Source organism: Galeopterus variegatus, unplaced genomic scaffold, assembly GCF_000696425.1.
Source record: "Galeopterus variegatus unplaced genomic scaffold, G_variegatus-3.0.2 Scaffold79, whole genome shotgun sequence".
NCBI classification, from domain to species: Eukaryota; Metazoa; Chordata; class Mammalia; order Dermoptera; family Cynocephalidae; genus Galeopterus; species Galeopterus variegatus.
In genome coordinates, this window is record NW_007726190.1 from 557213 (window position 1) to 578055 (window position 20843).

A 20843-nucleotide genomic window follows, 5' to 3' on the forward strand; every position below is an offset into this window, starting at 1 on the left:
TCCACCTGACTACTCCAGCATCCTCTCTTTTTATTCTTTACTGGTGGCATCTGCTTCTACTTGAACTGACACATTTGGGGAGTCTGTAATATGAGTAAAATGTTTTTTAAACTACATGTTTGTTTATAAAGTATGATTTTACTTTTTCATGCTTATTTTAAAAAATTTAAAATGTATTTAAGCACTTCAGGAGTTAATCAGCATCTATATCCTTCTTCCCATAAAGAACAAAGGCTTTAAAATATTTCACTTTAACTTCTGCCTGCCATCTGGCACATTTAAGGCCATTAAATATTCTAATTCCTGATAGATTACAATTTTCACCATATGTATCAATAATTACTCAGATTTACCTATAAGTTTTACTGATTTATTTTCTTACTACTGTTTCTTCTATCTTACATCATTCCATTTCTTCTAATCATTTTTGTTTTACTTATTATATTTTTTGACAAATTCTTTCTGGAAAGGTCAGTGGGTGATAAATATATCCTTGTATTCATGAATATATTTTTATTTTGCACTGACTTTTGCATTTCAATTTGACTTGGCATAAAATTTTATTTTTCTAATTATTTGTCAGGCAGCATCCATTGCTGGTAATAAGTAGTCAAACACTGTAATTCTGATTTATCCCACTTGACATTAAATGGGCTTGTTTACACTGAAGACTTGCATCTTTTTATATTTCATTGGTTCATTCATTCATTCATTCATCAGATAAATACTTGCTGATCACCTTATATGTCCAAGCCACTGTTCCAGAGGCTGGAGATGCAGGAATAAAAAACCAAAGATGCTGATTTCTTGGAACTTACATTTGAGTGTGAGGGACAGATACAGTAAACATGTGCAGTTGATTCTTGTTATTGTGGTAGTTATGCCACTGCAGGCACTGAATTAGAAAATACTGAACTGCTGCTCCTAGGGGCAGTACAGAGTTAGGGTCCTGTGAGCCTTTAGTTTTCATCAACTTATCAATACATAACTTTGTCTAATGAGTTTGTCTATTTAAAGACACCTTATTTAGTACATACTATTGACTCATAACCAATGAACTCATGGCCAACAGCACTGTAATTCATTTTCTCTGTAAGGAACACTGCAGCCTTCTTTCACTTAGAAATACTAGCCAGAACTTCAGCACTATTCCTGCGGGCCATTTAAAGCAGCAAATTCATAAACAAAATAGATCATGAAAAGGACATTTGTTCAGAGTAAGAGAGCTGAAACAAGAAGACAGAATGTCAACCTCAGCTGGGTTTTGTCTATATCTTCCCTTAATTTTGTCAATTTTTGCTTTATACATTTTAAGACCATGTTATTAGATGCATACATATTTAGAATTGTTAAACCTTCCTTGTGAATTGAAACTTTCAATTATATGAACTTTATTTTAGTGAACATTTTTACCTTAGAGTCTACCTTTGTCTGATATTAATATGAAGTTACTTTGAAAAGTTCTTGGAAAGATTCATATATTTTTTTTAAATTCCATTTTTCCACAAACTTTTTGAAGTATCTTTGTACATTGTTACCAGTTTTCCTTTGTTTAATATTTGTTCCCTTACACTTAACCTTTATGGCTTCTTGTATTTTATAAACAACATGTGATTAAATTTAAAAATATATATACATTTGGACATTAAAAATTTTTTCTAATTGGACCTATTTAAAATTTATACCTACTTCTTATTTTGTTCTTATTTTCCTTATCTGTTGTATGCTTATTTTTCTCTTGTTTTCTTGCCAATTATTTGAATATATTGTGGTTTGTTATCTCCATTTCGCAAGTTATATATATTGTTTCTTATTCTTTTTTTTTTCCTTTTTGTCTTTTTTCATGACCGGCAACGGGATCGCAACCCTCAGTGTCGCGCCCGCACTGTGCTCAACCAGTGAGCGGACCGGTCTCTATATGGGATCTGAACCCTCGGCGGGAGCGCCGCCGCGCTCCCAAGCACCGCACTCTACGGGCCGGCGCCACCGGGCTGGCCCTATATTGTTTCTTATTCTTTAGTAGTTTCCCTAGAATATGCATCTTTAACTTATCAATATGTATTATAAATCAATACCTTTATACTCCTTCAGGAAAATACAGTGATTTTGGAACCTTTTAATTCCATTTACCTCTTCTTGACAATATGCTTTTACTTTGAGAGATCCTTAGTTTTTAAAACTGCAAAGACTTTATTATCATTTAATGCAATATTTCTTAAATTTTAGCCATACATTTACCTCTTTTTTTGCTTTTCTTTTTTTCTAGCATTTCTAACTCTTCTGGAACCATTTTACCTTCTGCCTATCCCATGTTTCAAAATGTCTTTATATTACTTTGTTGTTGAGGGATATTTTACCTGGGTATAATCTATTGGAAGATATTTTCTTTTAGCACACTAATGATGTTCTGTTATTTTCTGGTATCCACTATTGCTATTGAAAAGTGAGTATTAAGTGTGAATCCTTTGAGGATAATACATTTTCTGCTTCCCCTAAACATGGCTAGTTTTAAGTTTTTCTCTTTTCTTTTCTACAGTTTCACTATGATGTGTCTAGATTTCTTCTGATCTGTCTTCTAGTTCAAGTTCAGAAATCCTCTCTTCAGTTGTATCTAATATACTGTTAAACTTCCTTCCTGTATTTTTAAAGTTGGTTTTGCATTTTTCTTTTCAGTACTTCTGTTTTTTCCCCCAAATCTGTTATGTTCTGGTGTTTTGTTTCTTTGTATACCTGTCTGTCTTTAAATGTTTATTATTTTATTTAAAACATTATTTTTAGGAAACATTTGAAACTGAGAATGCTAGTTCTTTCCTCTAGAAAAGATTTTTGTCAGAACCTGAGGTCTTTACCATCCAGAGACAGCCTTAATCCCTTAATCTAGGGTTGAGGCCAAGTTTCTCTAACCTTCCTCATGACAGAGAGCCCAGGCTGAAAGTCTACATAAAGGTTAATTTACTTCCATTCACTCTTAACCTGTGGTATCCCTGTTTATATATAACTGGGGTATATTATCAAGCTTGAGACCTCAAGCTTGGGTTTTGATTTCTGTCACCCATTTCCCAAGAAATTGCCAAATCTGCAGCTCAGATTTTCAGATGTTTTGGCAAACATTCTAAAAAGAAAAGCATCTTTGAATACTGGATTTATCTTTTCAGGTCCTTGTCTTTCCTTAGATTTTGGCCCATTATCTCTTTATCATTTTGTTAGCTCTTTGATGCTTTGAAGATTATGTTCTTCATATTCTGTGTACCTCTTCTAGTTGTCCTCAGCAGAATTACCTGCCGTGCCATAATCAGAAGCAGAGTCATAATTGACTTTTAAGGTAAATTATTTCCATTTTCATCTGCACCCCAGCTTTTATTGCGTGCGCACTGATTTCAGCAATATCCCTGGAGTAGAGTAGGAGGAATTTTTCATTGGATATTGTGTAAACAACACTGTAATTGCCCTTTCAAGGCACATTACTTTGAGCAATATTTTGGCAGTTTCCAGGGTTCTAGCATATGAACCACGTTCTCTTTTTCAAGTAAACAGCCATTGATTGTTAATAAGTTCTGCTGTTTTAAGGCTTTTGTCCTTGTTGTTAGAAGCATTCTTTTAAATATGTAATAGCCACTATTTTATTCTATTTCAATATCTTGTGTAAGCATAAGAGGAAATAGTTCCAAAATTTCTTGTATATCATATAGCTTGTCTTTGAAGAATGATGATGAAAGTGACCAGGTATCTTTCTTCTATGTCCTTACATTGTGCTGTAGCTACTTTCTAAAAATATAACGTAAGAGAGTATTATTAGAAAAAATTCAGTGCTGATGATTTCTATATTACCTGCCCATGGCCTTCTCCATCGTTAGTGATAATTACATGATACTTTTAAAAACCAATTTTTTTGTTCAGTAAATTTAAAAAAATTTTTTAAATATTAGTTGTTTGAGACCTAAAAATTTCAGTAAACAAATAAAGCAGCAGCTTGATTCAATTAATCATGAGTACACCAGGCTGTCAAATTTAGGTCTTCTAGTTGTTTCTGCATAGCCCAATCACTGATTACAAGATAGAGAAGTAGCATATTTAATAATAATTATAATTATTGCAGCAATGTTCTCTTACAACAATAAAATACATATACTTGTATAACTTAACTGACAGGTAGAATTCAAAATATAAAGCATTTAAGGAAAATTTCACTCCAATTTACATTTAGGATGCTTGCTTGTATTTGAAAATGAATAGTTACATATTGACAATAAATCCACATAATATGTCTTGTTCATGATACTGATGTTGATATGGTAAATAAATTAAGTGCTAATTTATGAGATCACAGGATCATTGACCGCTCCTAAGATTAAGGGATGCTAGAATTTTTGTGGAAGCACCCGTTTGGCTAAAGGCCAATGCTGAAGCCAAATTGTGGGTTTTGGCCAAATACTAGGGCTGTAGCTGGACTCCGAAGCATCTCTGATAAGTGTTTTCTAGAATTTTACTCCTGTATGTTTTCTGTTTTGATAATACTGTTGTACATAAAGTAACAGTGATTATAAGCTTTTAAAGGTGTTCTATAATATTATTTAAAACTATTATCTTTTTATCACAGAGTGTTCAGACAAGCAGAATTTTAATTGAGAAAGTTTTAACTGAAAGCAGAGAATGTGTGATTACTTTAGATCATTATGGCACAAGCAGTTTTAGGGTATGTATAATTTTTATTCAGGATTCTGGGTTATTTATTGTATCTGCCTACAGTTAAAAAACTATTTCTAGCAATTCCAGAGTGTTAGTGCCCTGGGACAAATCAAACCCCCATTCTAGTCAGTTAACTGCGTTAAATAAGTCTCAGTGCCTCCTCCCTGGTCTTGAGTACAGTCAGGGAATACTTTTTGGGGGGCAGGGGAGGTGATGTTTTTTACTATGGATCACTTTTTGTTACTTTGTTGTAGAACTTATCAAATATTTGTTCTTATGTATGTTTGATCTTTTTATTCCTCACCAGCCTGGGGTCATGCCATTCATATTTGCTGTTTTATCCACAGCACCTAGACGTTGACTGTCACTTAAAATGTAACAGAATCAACAAATGACAGTTTTCTAGTTTGGATGTCATTTGCACTTTCTAGACTATTGTAGTAGCACTACTTACACCTACACATCAGTTATTCCCATTTTTAGTAGCTGCTTCTTTCAGTCCATTCTGCTATATCCTTAAAACACGGGTGTGATTTTGTCACTCATTTCTTGACAAACTCCATCTAGCAAATAAATCTGGAGTGCTTAACTAAGCTTCATAACTGGCCTCAACTGTGTTTCCTATGTTACCTCCCAGCATCCTTCTGCTTCCATGTAGCCTCCATGTACTTGACGTACACCAGCTCTGATGCTGCCTCTTAAAGCTGATTTATCCAGGTTCCTCCTCTTTCAGAATTGACCTCTCCTTTCCTGCATTCTCTTTGCCCCTGATTCATGCCATCTGTAGAGTCATTCCACAGTCACTTTGGATTATAGATATTTCTTTATCACTGTTTGTACTATCATACCATTTGAGGGCATGGAACATGTAATTTTTTTGTGCTTTCCACTCTCGTATAGTAGTTCTTTTCAATTCTCTTAATATAGAAGCACCATTCTGGGTGCTATTATAAGTGGTAATGTTTGTGTGGAGTAAGAGGTTGAGGTTGTTCATGATTAGAGGTGACTATCCAGGGGACAGTTAGGTGCTCCAGGTCCCACAAGTGCAGACCCAGTTTTAAGGGGATTCATGGCTCAGCATATCTATTGCACATTCACACACACCTGTGCTACTTACTCCGGCTGGGAAGCTTTGCACCATAGCACCTTGTACGTACTTGGTAAGTGTTTGCTATATAAAGTTGAATTTTTAAAAATAAGATAATTTTCATTATAATATATTTTTCTAAATTAATTGATTGATTTTAAGTTCTCCTTCTCTCAGTGAAGTCAGTGACTTCAAAATCAGTAAGAACCTATATTTTAATTAGTATTTCTGCATTTCATTAATGTACCTAAACAGTTATCATTAGCCAAATGTCATATGATATTTTAGTTTACCAAATAGTATCTGTGGTTAATATATATTTCTCATTTGATTATTTCACAGTCTTTCTTACTAAGAAAATCTGCATCATCTGAAAATATCCCAAAATGGACACAATCTCCACAATTAAAGGTATTTCTAGCAATAATAACCACCTTATGGCTTTTTTTCAAAAGCGCACATTTTATATTCTATTCTCTGTCCTGATTATATATTGAGTTATATATAGTTTCTTAACACAGGGGAGTATAGTAAGTCATGGAGGGTCAATATCTGTATTGTATTTTATTACATCTTAAAGCACATAACTAGTTTGTATGAAATTTTTGTGTTTGGAATTTGGGCCTAATTTCATTTTAACAAAAAATATCTCAATAAAAAATTATTATTTATTAGCAAAGTGAAATGCAGATAACTTATTGACAATGGCTGAATAGGCAGGAAATGCCACATCAAAGGATTGGATATAATCTTTTTTATTAGTAATGAATATTATAGAGTTTCAAGTATTAATGTATAATTATAAATTATTTATGTTTACTAATGTTACATTAAATATTATTATTAAAATTAAGCTGATTCTCTAATGATTAGATAAAATAAATAATAGGCTGTGATTGTTACTTATGCTTATAAATATTGGATTGAAAGTTATTGTAGAGAATATTTGAATAGTATTGTATAGAAATTCAGTGTTATTAAAGTGCTTTTGAAAATAGACTCACAATTTGATTTTACAGGATAAAGCATTTTAATAGTTTTTGCCTATTCTACCAATTTTTTTGCACTGAAATTAAAAGGAGAGCATGTACTTTATTTGGGTACGTAGAGAGCATTTTCTTTTAATTAAATATGTATAAAATCATAACTAATACATATCTACTTTATAGTGTTGTTCATATGCATCTAATAAAATGTCATATGACCACTCGAATTTTATACACTGCTTTAATTAACCCATTATTAACTTTATAAGTTGACTTTTGAGTACTCTTAAAAATACATGATTTAAAATTTTTTCAGTAGTGACCAAATTAATAATAATTGTAACTGAATTAATTTTAAATGTATAGCAACTAAATCGGTTTTATGTTTTTTCTGCCTCTTTGCTTCCTTATTAAGAGAGTAAACTCTGCAGTTGACTTGAGGAAGAAGGAGACCATAGCTCCCCTAGAAATCAAGGATGACATACAAAGCAATATAAAAGAGATATTGTTCCAGAAAACAAAGGAACTGGAACGTCAGCTCACTAAGCAAAATAAAACTGAGAAACCCATCTCTGTGCAAGAAAATATAGATACCATCTTGGATGACATTCATGAAAAACATGGTTTGAGAGATCTGTCTCTCTCTCTCATTGAAGCATCTAGAAAAGCCGGCATAAGTTACATTGTTTATCCTAGGAAAAAGAAGATAAAATGGAAAAAAGGATCGAAACTCCAGAAATTTACAGTCTTGTGTGAAGAGTTATCTAAGCCTCCAGACATTCTTAAAAGGTCTTGTTTGAACAGTATTTTTTATAGTTTAAGAAACATTGTGGTTTTGGCCTTCATTTTATAATTTCACCCAGTGAAGTTATTTTATTTGGTACTAAAAATATGCTAAACTCTTAGCTAACAGACAATTTCTTATTTTCTAATACATGAATATTTCATGGTATAAATATGTGAATGGTTTAAACTGTAATTTAAAGGGGGGGGCCTGATTTAAGGACATGAAGTAGGACAAAACCAGTTTCATGATTAAATGAAATATCTCAGTGGAAAGAAAAAAAACTAACAAGTTATTTCTTTGAGCTGATTTATCATCAGAAAACAACCCTTGGTCCAAACGAATATCACCCACTCAAAAATAAAAATACATTACTGGTACTTAACTGTTTTCAAATTTTAAATTATTGAATTGAGTAATAAATCAGATAGACAAAAAAAAATATTTTTTTTTGGTATGTCGTGAGCCCTTATTCAGGGATCAACAAATAGAAATAATGAATTTTTCTCTTTACCACCCAGAGATAATAGTAACTAACATACTTAAAAATATGGAGGGACCTGAAATAATTACAACTGACATTCTAGATATGTTCACGTTTAAGTGTTCAGGACATAACTTTCTTGTAACCAAAGTATTGTGCAAAATAGTTTCCAAAAAACTCTAGGCTTTATTTCTCTTCAGGTATCTCCACAGAATTTGATAACTTATGCCCTTTTGAAAAGTAAAGATTTTCCTGGTGATAAGGAAATAAAAAATGTTTTGCTTACTTTATAGTTTTAAAGACTTGCTGGTTTGCAAAAGGGTTAAGTATCTTTTGATGTGGTGACTTACTGTGCCCGAGAAGATGGGCATAACACTTTGTAAGTGTGAATGATAGAGCTGAACAGAGGCCAACCTTGGTGGAGAATGCTATTCAAGCCCCAAGTTCGCTGCTTACTACTTATGCTTGAGTTTCCCTGGCAACGAATATAGTATCTGGAGGCTTTTTTGTTAGCTCATCTTTAGAAGACTTCTGGTAGATATTTCCAAGTTGAAAAATATTTCAGATCAGAACCAGAATTTGCTTATACATTTTTGATACATTTACCGATTTCAAAGTATAAATCTTCATCATCCTAGAAAAAATACACACAGCACCATTTGGCCATGACCTAAGTGACTTCTATCTAAGTAAAAGATATAAGCTGATAAAACACTACTTCTGTAGTATGTTGTACTGCTTACTGACCCTTTATCATATTGAGTATAAAGTTTCACCACTTAAAGAGATTTATTTGCCTTTTAATAACTGAATTTAAAATTTGTAATTGCTGCCAACAGGCAAAGCAGGAGCCATAGGATGTGCATTTTGTGGAGGCAGTAAGACAAACTGTGGCAATATTTATCTAAGACAGTATATTAGCATGGCTTTCGTACCTTCGTTTTAAAAAATCTTAATTTAAACTAATTTATCACTTAAATGTAGATAGGAAATAATTGTTGGTTCAAAACAAGCTTGTGGAGCAACTTTAAAAATAATTTTATTCCTATAGTTTGAGACTTTTTCCACTAATCTTAACTTGGTAACTCAGAAATAGCCTTCTTACCATTTTATATCCAGCCTTGAAGTTTGTTTAATCACACCAGTTCATGGCTGGCTCCCTTAATGGTTGGAAGCAGACTGCATATGTTCTCATATATGAAGTCAAATCTTGACTGTGGAAAGTAACCCCTGCAGATGGCCATCTGAGCTGATTAAAGACCCAGACTCACATATTTCTTCTCAGTCCCTTTGCTATAAGTTACTCCCATTGCTTCCCTCCTCAGTTAGGTCATGGCAGAATGCCATGTGTCTGCCACAACTTTGCAGCTTCTCCATTTCTCTAGAAGTTTCCCTCTGCTTTGGTCTCTGAGCCCAGTACTGACAGACAAGCCAGTGAGGGACTACAGGAGACCTTCCTCAGCAGCTCACTGATGGAGCAGTGAGCCATTCCTACTGATGACTCCTGGCTGCCTAATGCCCTTGTACCCATGACCTTCCCTCTTGCCTGGGCTTCTGCAAATTACTAGCTTTTTGAATCTCTGCCAATGTTCGGTCTTCCAGGATTGAGTAACATCCTTGATCTGAGATCCAGGCAAGTCCTTTTGCTAATGGCTCTCCTATCCCTATGAATGCATCTCCTTGTGCCCCTTTCTGGAATAATTAACCTTAATCTTGATTTCCCCTACCAAAACCTGGCTTGCACCACTCCTAAAAGTGAATCTATGTTCTCAGTCCTGGTTTTCTTGACCCATCTTGTTGCCACTACTTCTCCAAGAGAAGTAGAATTTATTTTCCCCCAAGCATGAGGTAATACATTTTCCTTAGTTGTTTTTACTCTTCCACTCTTCATCAGCTTTCTCCAGTAGGAGCTTTAATCAGGCTTATTTTGACTTTTATTTATTACTCTGCTTCTTTAAGAGCTGGTAGCAGTTATGTTCCAGGAGCAAGAACTCTGGATCAGGAATCTGTGCATCTGTATTCCAGTCCTCATTCACTAGGTCTTTGGTGACCAGGCCAAACTACTTAATTTTTTTAGATATTTGTTTCCCTATCTGGAAGATGAGGAGCTTATCCACATGATTTCTGAAGTAACTTCTAGCTCAAAGATCCCATGATTTAGGTAGTAAAATCATACATACTTTTACACAAACAGAACATTTTGAGCAAAACATTTAAACTGTTTAAAATTTCTGTTTCCGGGCTGGCCCGGTGGCGCACTGGAGAGTGCGCCGCTTGGGAGCGTGGCGGCGCTCCAGCCGAGGGTTCAGATCCCATGTGGAGACCGGTTCCCGCTCACTGGCTGAGCGTGGTGCGGGCACAACACCGAGGGTTGCGATCCCGTTGCCGGTCCCCGGTACGGGCGCGACACCGAGGGTTGCAATCCCGTTACCGGTCAGTAAAAAAGACAGAAAGGAAAAAAAAAATTCTGTTTCCTCAAATAGTCTCACATCTCATCTGAAACTAATTATATTTACACGTTTTCAAACTCGAGGACTTGGCTTTCTCAGACTGGCATGTGAACTAGCAGGTTAATTTATCCTGGTTCCTCCAAATGAAAAACCATGAACCATATTCATGGCTATGAAAACATTGATCTAGACTTGCAATACAAGGAAGAAATGTTTTCCTTTTGGAGAAGTAAACAGCAAATCCTCTCTTCTGATCATGTTCCTTTTATTTGGACTATTTAATTTTATTGATCTGGGACTATAATTTTTTTCTCATAAAGGTTCATCCACTCTCTGCATTTGCTTTTTCTATTCTTCAAGAATGTTGTCTAGTAAGATCTTGTTCTTTGTTTCCTTAAAAATATTTTATTTATTTTATTTGATAGTAAAAATAATACAGGCTCATTATAAAAATTTAGAAAATACAGTAGTCCTACCATTCAAATTTAAGTTACAATTAATATTTTTTTGAATGTTTATGTGGGAATACATTTTATAAAGCTGTATGTATATGATGTATGTATGTATAATGTGTGTTTGCATATCTACATAGAAAGTCTGGAATTATATACATTAAACTATTGCAGTGATTATTTCTTGGGTATGGGGGCAGGAAGTGGGTAGACAAAGGTTTTCAGTTTTTTACTTTGTGTACTTCTGTATTTGAATTTTTTTCCATTTACCAATCTACATCCCCTGACAATTTTTTTTAATTAAAGTAAATTAAAAACTTTATCGAGGATGAATACTCTAAGGGTCATAAGAGGAATCATTTCTGCTTTTATAAAAACTTGCTGAAGATGTTCATGCTTTTGTCCTGTGTACCTTTTATAAGACCATATATTGCTTTTGTTGTTTAGGGTCTCAAAAGTTTCTCTCTCTGTCATAGCTCCTTCCTCCCTCCCTCTCTTCCCTTCTCTTCCCTAAACCAGACAGTAAAAAGTATGTCTTTCATTCAGTTTTTCTTTTCTCCCTTGTTTTTAAGAGCTTCAGGACTAAATTTTAATGTTTAATCAGAGTAACCTTTTTAGCCCAGACTTTTGATTGGTTGGTTTCCCAAATCTTTTAAGTACTTAAGAAACTCAGATTCATAATTTTATAGTCTTTTCATCTCAGTTCAGTTCCTTAAATGTTTGCTATCCTGTTTCAGTCGGCCCCACCCAGGAGTTGTTCAGGAGTTAGACATGTATGAGTTCAAACACAGAATTAGAGGATGCCCTCATTCATTCTGGAGTTTCCTTCTCCCTGTTGCCCCATGGGAATTTTTTCTAAGCAGTTTTTCTGTCTAGTGAAATTTCAGAGTATCTATTGCAATTAGGTACCTGCACTCAGCTGCTCCAAGATTGTAGCTTGTCCCTGGTACAAAACCACCAAAGGAAAAAAGAGTGGGAAACTTATCTCATGACACTATTCCAAGTTTTGCCTCCCATTCTACAGAGTGCCTGCCTTGTTTACTCTTCAGAATTCTCATGTAGCTATTTTCTGATTCCAGAGTTTATCACTGTTATAGATGAAATATGCTGTAGGGGGCTTATACCATCATAGCAGAATCAGAACTCTGTATGTTTTTAAAATGATAATTTTAGTGGGAGAAAGTTGAATGGGTTTACAAGATGATGGGAATGATCTAGTAGAGAGGGAACAGTTGATGATACACAAAAATCGGGAGTTATTCAAAGAGTGAAGCCCCTGAGAAGGATGGGATACAGAACACCAGTGATATACTGGACTTGCAGGGAAGGAGAATACTTCTGTCATTAACAGAGGGAAGAGGGGTAAGGGTGTGAGTGGTTCTGTATATTTGATTGTAAGAAAATGAGGGAAGTGTTCAAGTCTGATAGCTTCTATATTTTCAATGAAGGTGGAACTCATTGAAGAGTTGCAGGGACTATAGCCTAGTGCAATCACTCCTATTAAATCATGGCACATATTAGGAACTCAGCAACAACTTGGCAAATGCATGAGTTCAGCCATTAATTTCTTCAATGTGTAAATTTGTTGAGCACCTACTACATACCAGACACTACTTTAGACAAGGAGCAGAGGGGCAGTGAACAAGATTGGCAACTTCCTGTCCTCATAGAACTTATATTCTAGTGTAAGAGAGTGACAGTGGAGTGATAAACAATGCTAAGGAAGTGATAAGTGTCATGAAGAAAGAGCCGTGTAATGAGGGTTACTATTTTATATGGAGTGGTCAGAAGTCTCCATGAGGGAGTCATATCTGAGCATTGAACTGAGTGGAATGAGAGAGTGAGGTGTCTGGGTATCCGAAGAAGAGGTAATGGCACGTGCAGAGGCCCTCAGATGGAGATGTGCTTGCTGTGTCTGAGGGACAGCATAGAAGTCAGCATGTCTGGGAAAGAGTGAGTGCAGCGAGTGGTAAAAAGAGAGGCTGACAAAGTGGCCAGGGACGATACCGTATAGTGCCTTGTGGGCCGTCTTTAGTGTTTGAACTTATTTGTAAGCGTGCCAGGAAATCATTGTGGACTTGAGAGTGGGGAAGTGATGTTTATGGGCTGTGGTAAGAATTTTGGATTCTTAAATATAAAAGGAAACATGGGGAGTGGGAACAGTGAATTGATTTGATCTAGTTTATGTTCCAGAAAGCTCAGTCTGGTTGCTGTGTGAAGAATAGATTGTAGGCTTGGTCTGGGGTGATAGCAATCGAAGTGGTAAAAAATCATCAGATTCTAGATAGATTTTGGAAGTAGAGACAACAGGAGTTGCTCATTCCGTGGATGTGGGATGTGAGGAAGAAATTAATTAAGGATGATTTAAAGGATTTTTACTGAAAATATATAGGTTTATTGAGATGGTTAAGACTGTTCAAGGAGCAGGTGATCATGGCAAGAATGGTTTTGGTTGCATAATGAAGATAAAAGTCGAATTGGACTGGATTTCAGTCTAGCTCTTCGGGTCACAAAGACATTGCAGCACAGTTGACATACTGCTAGGCAAGACAGTAAAGATATGTGAGGATACTTCAGAAAGTTCATGGAAAGATTATTACCTTTTCATTCTATTTTCCATGAACTTTTGAAGTACCCTCATGTATTGTTTGCCCTGCCATGTAAATCTAAGCTTCACCTGATTCTTCTAAATTAGCGGAAAGGAAAAGAAAGCATGTCAAGTCAACAGCTGCAAACCATGTGCCAGGAGGTGTGTTCATTGCTTCAGTAAATACACCACATCTGGAATTAAAGCTGAGATTTTTATCACAACCTGATCAAATTTGTGAGAACTTAATCATCTTCTATAAGCTACCTGGCTTTTGCACTGGCCAAACGTGAAAGTAAAATAGAGATGTGTAAGAATTGCCATTTGCATCTTTCAGCTCTTTGATGGTGCTACTGAGCTGTAATTTCCTCAGCGATCTAGTATTGCTTTTCATTTTCTATCTTGGTGGATGGTGGTATGGGGTGGGATGGGGGCATTACCAGAATTTCCACTTGGCCTTTACTACCATTATTTCCCCAAGTCTGCAGTTTAATCAGTTATTAAGTTTATTTACTCCACTACAACATTCTGAAGCTAGGAAGATTATCACTAGATCCACTGTTAGATGGTCTCAGGCCAAGATTTTTTCTATCACTTGAGTTTCATAATTTCCTAATTTGATTGATGGACTCTAGTGGCATCCATAGTGGGTATCTGTTGATCAGCGTAAGTTGAGAGCCAATGTCTAATAACCCCCAGAAGGTTTGATAATTTCCTTTCTCTTACTTTTGGAAGATATCAGGGAAAATTCACTATATACACCTTGGCCACATTGCAGGATCCTTCGCCAGTGGGCCATGGCCCCAGCCTTCTTGTCAAGTGAAGGGTTTTGGACGGTGAACTGGCTTAGTCTGAGAGCTGGGTAAGAGGTTGTGAAGCCCCCCTGTAGCTGGTTAGGCTTATGCCCAGAAGACCTGGAAGTTTTTTACCTATGTAAGTCAGAGAACACCTCTGGATGCTGTCCATCTCTCTCACCTTTGAAGACCCGTAGTTATTTAGTTATTGCCACAGATCTTTGTGAGTTAAAATTCTGTTACTACCATTCTGTCCCTGTGGTTTATTATGGTCATTGTGTCCACTGTATCTGTAATGGTAAAACAGTATTAGCTGGATCTTACTACTCCAGGATCCTATTCTAATTGAGATCAGTGAACAAATTCCTTTGCTCCTGTTTCCCTGCTATCATTCTTTTCCAGCTCTGAAGTCAGCACCCACAAGGCTTCTCATGGGTATTGTGCCCCCTCGTCTATGTAGTTTTTCCAGGGCTTAGGTCTTGAGTAAGCATGCTCTATGTTGCATATCAATTCCCATTTCCCTGACTCTATAGAAGTGATTCTCAAAGTGTAGTCCCCACATCAGTGTTACCTGGGAACTTGTTAGAAGTGCAAATTCCAGAACTCTACTCTAGGTCTACTGAATTAGAGGTTCTGGGGGGGTGGGTCCCCAAATCGGTGTTTTAACAGGCCTCCAGGTGACTCTGATGCATGTTAAAGTTTGAGAACCATTCACTTAGAGTATGCCAGGGTAGTTGTAGCCCAAAGCTGTGCTGACTAGGGCCAGCAGCCTCCAATCCAATGCCAGCTATGTGACAACTGGAGATATGTGGTAACTGAGGGACTGTAATGGTTATGGCTTCATGAGAGGGTTCAGAAGTTGCAGACGAGTGATTTTGGGGAGTGCTTAAATCAGGCCTGTTACAGCATACTAGGCAATGTCACAGGAAGGTCATTGGAAGATATTTATGCAGGGGAGGGTTAAGTGTCTTCTCACATGTTCACATCCCATATTTCAGTTTCCTATTCTTTCCCTAGTAGCTTCATTACCCTGGTGCACAAGGTTTAAAGGGTTTGGACATTTAAATAGGTATTGCAACTATTCAGTGTTCTGAAAGAAGTAGTCAACTGACCACACAATTTTTATAGTCATTATTGTTGTCCTGGTGATAGCTGCTGGATCTCCCAAGCCTTGCCTTCCACCTGAACATCATGTCCTGCTAACTCTGGCAGTAATTTGAGAAACTTTGATACTACCAAATACCATGAATTACTTGTGTCCTGTTTTACCCTGGAAAGGAGGTTATCCTAGAATCCTTTTTGTGTGTATGTTTTCTGAGTCCATCTCTGGTACCTGTTATTTTATCAGTCAAGGCCCCAATAGTAAACAGCACTCTGAGCTTAGGATAAATCTGGGAGATTATAATAAAGGGGCAATTTACAAAGATGTCAGGATAGAAGGAAACCACAAATGATGCAATATCCTGGGACTAGAAATAGTAAAGCCATTTTCTACCCCTAAGTTTGAGAAGACAAAAAGGAGTGCTTACTAGAATCTGGAAGAAAAGAGTCATATAGAAAGGGTTTCTTTGAAAGCAGTAGTGACATTTGGTTAAGTATCATAACCAGTTTGAGGCATTCTTTCAAGAGGGAGCCAGAGGAATAAATACCTTGACTTTCCTCTTCTCTTTCCCTCTTTTGGGGTTTCTAATTGGACACACTCGATGAGAAGACAGAGAATGAGGGATCTGTCTGAAGATGGACCAAGGGCAGAATGTCCATCAAACTGGAAAGGTATCTTGAGACCAAACAATGAAATAGGCTATTCCATGCAGTGAAGCAAAGAATTTTATTTACAGGGTAACTTAACATACAGGGTGATGAGTCGGCAGGATGACAACACAAAGGCATATATATGCCAAGCTTCTCCACACCATCTCCTGGCCGAGATCAGGCTTATGTAAGTTTGTAAACAAGCTTCAAATATTGATGCAGGTGGCCAGGCTGGCTTACTGCCACACCAGGGTACTTAACTAGTCCTTCTTTACAGCCAGCAGGATGTTTATATATGTGTGTGTGTGTGTGTGTGTGTGTGTGTGTGTGTGTATTGTTCTAACTACCTAACCCCAAGTTATTATATAAATTTATGGGCAAAACTCTCAGAAATACATAACAAGTGGTAAGGGCTCAAGATGGAATCAGTTATGCTCATAGTCCCATAGAGATCCTATGAATGTCATCTTTACAGATCAGTCTCCCAGCTCAGAGTGCACGGTGGAGAAGGGTAAAGATGCATATGAAGGTGCAAATGAAATGTATCTGGCACAGAAGGTCTTTCTAAAATGACATTTGATCAGAAATATGAATTAAGAAGAAGCTGGCCGTTGGAAGTGCTGGAAAGTGCATTGGCCTTGAGGCTGGCTCACAGATGATATGGCTGGAGAACAGGGAATGAAGGGAGAGAGCAGTGGTATCAGGCATCTGTGCTAGGACCTCATCATGTGGAGTCTATATTCATAGACCCTGGTGAAAAACTTGATTTGCATTCCAGGTATTAGGGGAAGCTCTTGGAGGGGGTGACATAACTGATTTACAGATAAAAACATGCAGTCTGCCATGTGGAAAATGGACTTGACAAAGGGTAAGAGTAGAGGCAGGGAATTAAGTACTTACTGTGCTCTAGGCAGAATAGATGGTCATGGCTTGTTCTAGAATGTGGAGAGGAGTGGAGAGTGTAAGAAAGTAATGAAAGGGAAAGAAATTGACTATTCTTACCTTTATTCTCCTAGTGTTCAGCACTATGTCTTTCTCCCAGTGCATACTCAGTAAATATTTATGAAACAATGGGGTTAACATTTTTTTTTTCTTCCAACAGAATGTGTTTATCTTATCTCCTGTGGCTAGTACAGTACCAATCATACAGTAAATATTACTGAGTGACAACTGTGTTGCAAATGGAGAATTTGAGGAGGATAAACCTAGACTTGAAGCATTTGAAAGTATATTAGATATTATCTAATTTGATATCCTACTAGAGAAGGGCAAAGTCTGAGATATTTATTTGGTAATCTGTTGCCTAGTCAACTGCTTTCTTCTTCCCACTTCCTGAAGTTCATGTCCTCTCCAGTTTCTAGAATGGCATTTCCTTTCTCATATCATGTTTACCTCCTTAATTCTCCATTGTAGTTCTTCTGGTGGGTTTTAGTGCGGGGGTGTAAATTCAACCTGAAATGGGAGCATTGACCCCGTTATTTCAGTACTCCAGGGAGGCTACATCTTTAAAATCAGTCTTTGCTTTCATAAACTGCAGAGATTCTCCATACAGTGTAGCAACTTTAATGAATATGAGAAGGACATGGGCTGCATAAAATTAGCATGTAATTTTGTTTTGATAACAAAGAGATAGTAATTTTGTGTGTGGCTGAGTTGATTTATTGATTAGAAAGATAATTATATTTCTGTAATTAAAAAATTCTTTTTAAAACTAGATCAATGTCTCATGGAATACTTCCTGGACAGAAGAAATACTTGCTCAAAGTTCCATTATATGAACGTCTAATACAGTGTCCCAGCTTACCTTTGTGTTTAAATTTTGATAAATTTGCCCAACGTAAGGGGGGAATTCCAGAAAACGGAGATAAACGAGCATGGGCCCTTGATATGTTCATGAAGCATAAGCTTCAGAATACACCCCCAAAGGAGAAAGCTGTTAAAATACGTGTTCTTAAAGACCTGTCCGAAGAAGTAAAAGAACCACCAAAACTAGAATTAAATGATTCCGTGGAGTGTAGTCTTCCACCAGAGCTCATTAAACATTATGATTCTGAAGTGGAGATCTTGACTGAAGAAATAAGTGAGAAGAAATCTCCTGCATTTGCATATTGTAGGCGTGGAGCTATTTATAGGAAGCTGGGAAAGTTACAGAGTGCCATGAATGATCTACAGGAGGTAAGTTTTATTTAAACAAAATAACACTACTCACCATTTACACTTGCTTTTAATTATGTAGTAGTTTTTACTGGATTTTTTTTTTTTTTTTTTTTTTTTTGCTGCTATCTGGTGTGGATCTGAAACCTTGACCTTGGTGTTATAAGCACCAAGGATCTACTGAGTGAGCTAACCAGTCAGCTCCATTTTACTGGAATTTTATACAATGAATGTTTGTAGGATAGCATGTGGGATTGTGGAAATATAATTATTGGCATTTAAAAATAATTAATATTAAAACATTAGTTTTTGATTGGGAGGTTTTATTTTATACTATACACATATAAAGTCACTGGGATCAATAGTATTTGAAAAATTTATTGATAGAATATCTTCCTTTAACAAATCAACTCTAATTGAATTTATACATGTATTTTCTAGGCTATCCTCTTGGAGCCAATGCTTCTTAATGCCTATTGGCACCGGCATTTCATTTATCTTTTCCTAGACAAAATTAATGAAGCTTTGGATGACTTGAATTATATAAATAAACATGATAAAAATAATGCAGGTGGGTTGTCTGTGGAAATGGTTATATTACCTATACTTTTACCTCAGCTTTTTTCATTTATTGGTATTATAAAGGTACATAAATCAATAGATATAAGTCCTGAAAAAATGGTTGTGACTTTTCTTGGATTTTTTTACTCTTGATATGGTAAACTCAGGGCTCATACAATTCTAAATTGTTTTCAAAAATTGTTTTCGTCATGGTTTGGAATGTTAATATCCTTGATATACATTACAGTACATTGGGTTCCTACTGCTCATTTCACAAGAAACTATGAACTAAAAATTTTAGTTATAGAAATGATTCACAATCTTTTCTTGATCACAGATCTCTGAATTAGAATTGCAGTGTTGCTAGGAATCTCGGTTGGAATTTTCCAGGAATGTGAAAATGTCATACTCATTTTTGTATAAGCTTCAGACGACATCCAAAAAAGAGAAAGCTGTTAAAATACATCCTAGCACTTTCAACATACCCATAGAATATAACATAGCTTTATAAATGTTTTTGGCCTGTCTTGATCTTTGTCTGCTAAAAGTCCATAAGACTTTGTGCCATCAAAACCTAACTTCGACTGTGATTATTAAAAGATTATGAAACATTGGCCAACAGGAACTTGCATCTAGGAACAGAGTACTTTGCTCCTCCCTCAGAATGAATGGAGACCAGAAATCAGACGTTTATGCCCAAGAAAAGCAGGATTTTCTCCAGCACAAGTCCCAGATTGTTAAGGTGCTGACCGAAGATGGGATGGGGCACCTGGAAACAGGAGATACCATTGCCCAGCTCAGGGACGCCCTGGAGTACAATGCCATTGGAGGCAAGTATCAGTGGAGTTTGACAGTGCTAGTAGCATTCCGTGACATGGTGGAGCCAAGGAAAAAGGATGCTGATAGTCTCCAGTGGACCCTGGCTGGTGTGTGGAACTGCTGCAAGCTTTCTTCCTGGTGTCCAACGACATCATGGATTCATCCCTCACCCACGGGGGGAAGATCTGCTGGTATTAGAAGCCAGGCATAGGTTTGAATGCCATCAATGATGCTATACTTCTGGAAGCATGTATCTACCACCTGCTGAAGTTCTACTGCCGGGAGCAACCCTATTACCTGAACCTGATTGAGTCCTTCTTGCTGAGTTCCTGTCAGACTGAGATTGGGCAGACCCTGGACCTCATCACAGCCCCCCAGGGCAATGTGGATCTTGACAGATTCACTGAAAAGATGTACAAAGCTATTGTCAAGTACAAGACAGCTTTCTACTCCTTCTACCTTCCTGTAGCTGCTGCCATGTATATGGCAGGCATTGATGGGGAGAAGGAAAATGCCAGTGCTAAGAAGTCCTGCTGGAGATGGGAGAGTTCTTTCAGATTCAGGATGATTACCTTGACCTCTGTGGGGATCCCAGTGTGACTGGCAAGATTGGCACTGACATCCAGGACAACAAAGGCAGTTAGCCAGTGGTTCAGCGTCTGCAATGGGCCACTGTGGAACAGTGCCAGATCCTGCAGGAGAGTTATGGGCAGAAGGAGGTTGAGAAGGTGGCCCAGGTAGAGGCGCTATATGAGGAGCTGGGTCTGCTGGCTATGTTCTTGTGTATGAGGAAGACAGTTAAAACCACCTTATGGGGCTCATCAAGTAGTAAGCTGTGCCCCTGTCCCTGGCCATCTTCCTGGAGCTAGCACAGAAGAGATACAAGCGGAAAAAGTGACCTAGAGACTGCAAGGGCAGGGAAGGGAGGCACTCAATAAATTACTATGTAATCTTTTTTAAAAAAAGATTATGAAACATTGTAGATAGACATACAAAAAGATAAAAGGTAATTTTTGTCACTTCCAATTGAAAGTAATTTTAACCACAAATGAGTATTTATCTAGCCTTTGAGAATGAAAATGGCATTGTAAAAATAGGGGAAAAAATTAATGAAATGATTAAGAAGGTATAAGAGAGAAAAATTATTTTAAGATTACTTTTTTGAAGGGAGAGAGATTAATATTTTAAAATTTTCATAGTCAGTGAAAGGACAATAGTACTAAATTTTACCTTTTTAATCTTCTTTA

General features: G+C 36.6%; 1 pseudogene; it reads left to right on the forward strand.

Moving 5' to 3' along the window:
- The first annotated feature begins 19441 nt into the window (after window positions 1–19441).
- On the forward strand, window positions 19442–20494 carry LOC103595581 (annotated as a pseudogene).
- The last annotated feature ends 349 nt before the right edge of the window (window positions 20495–20843 follow it).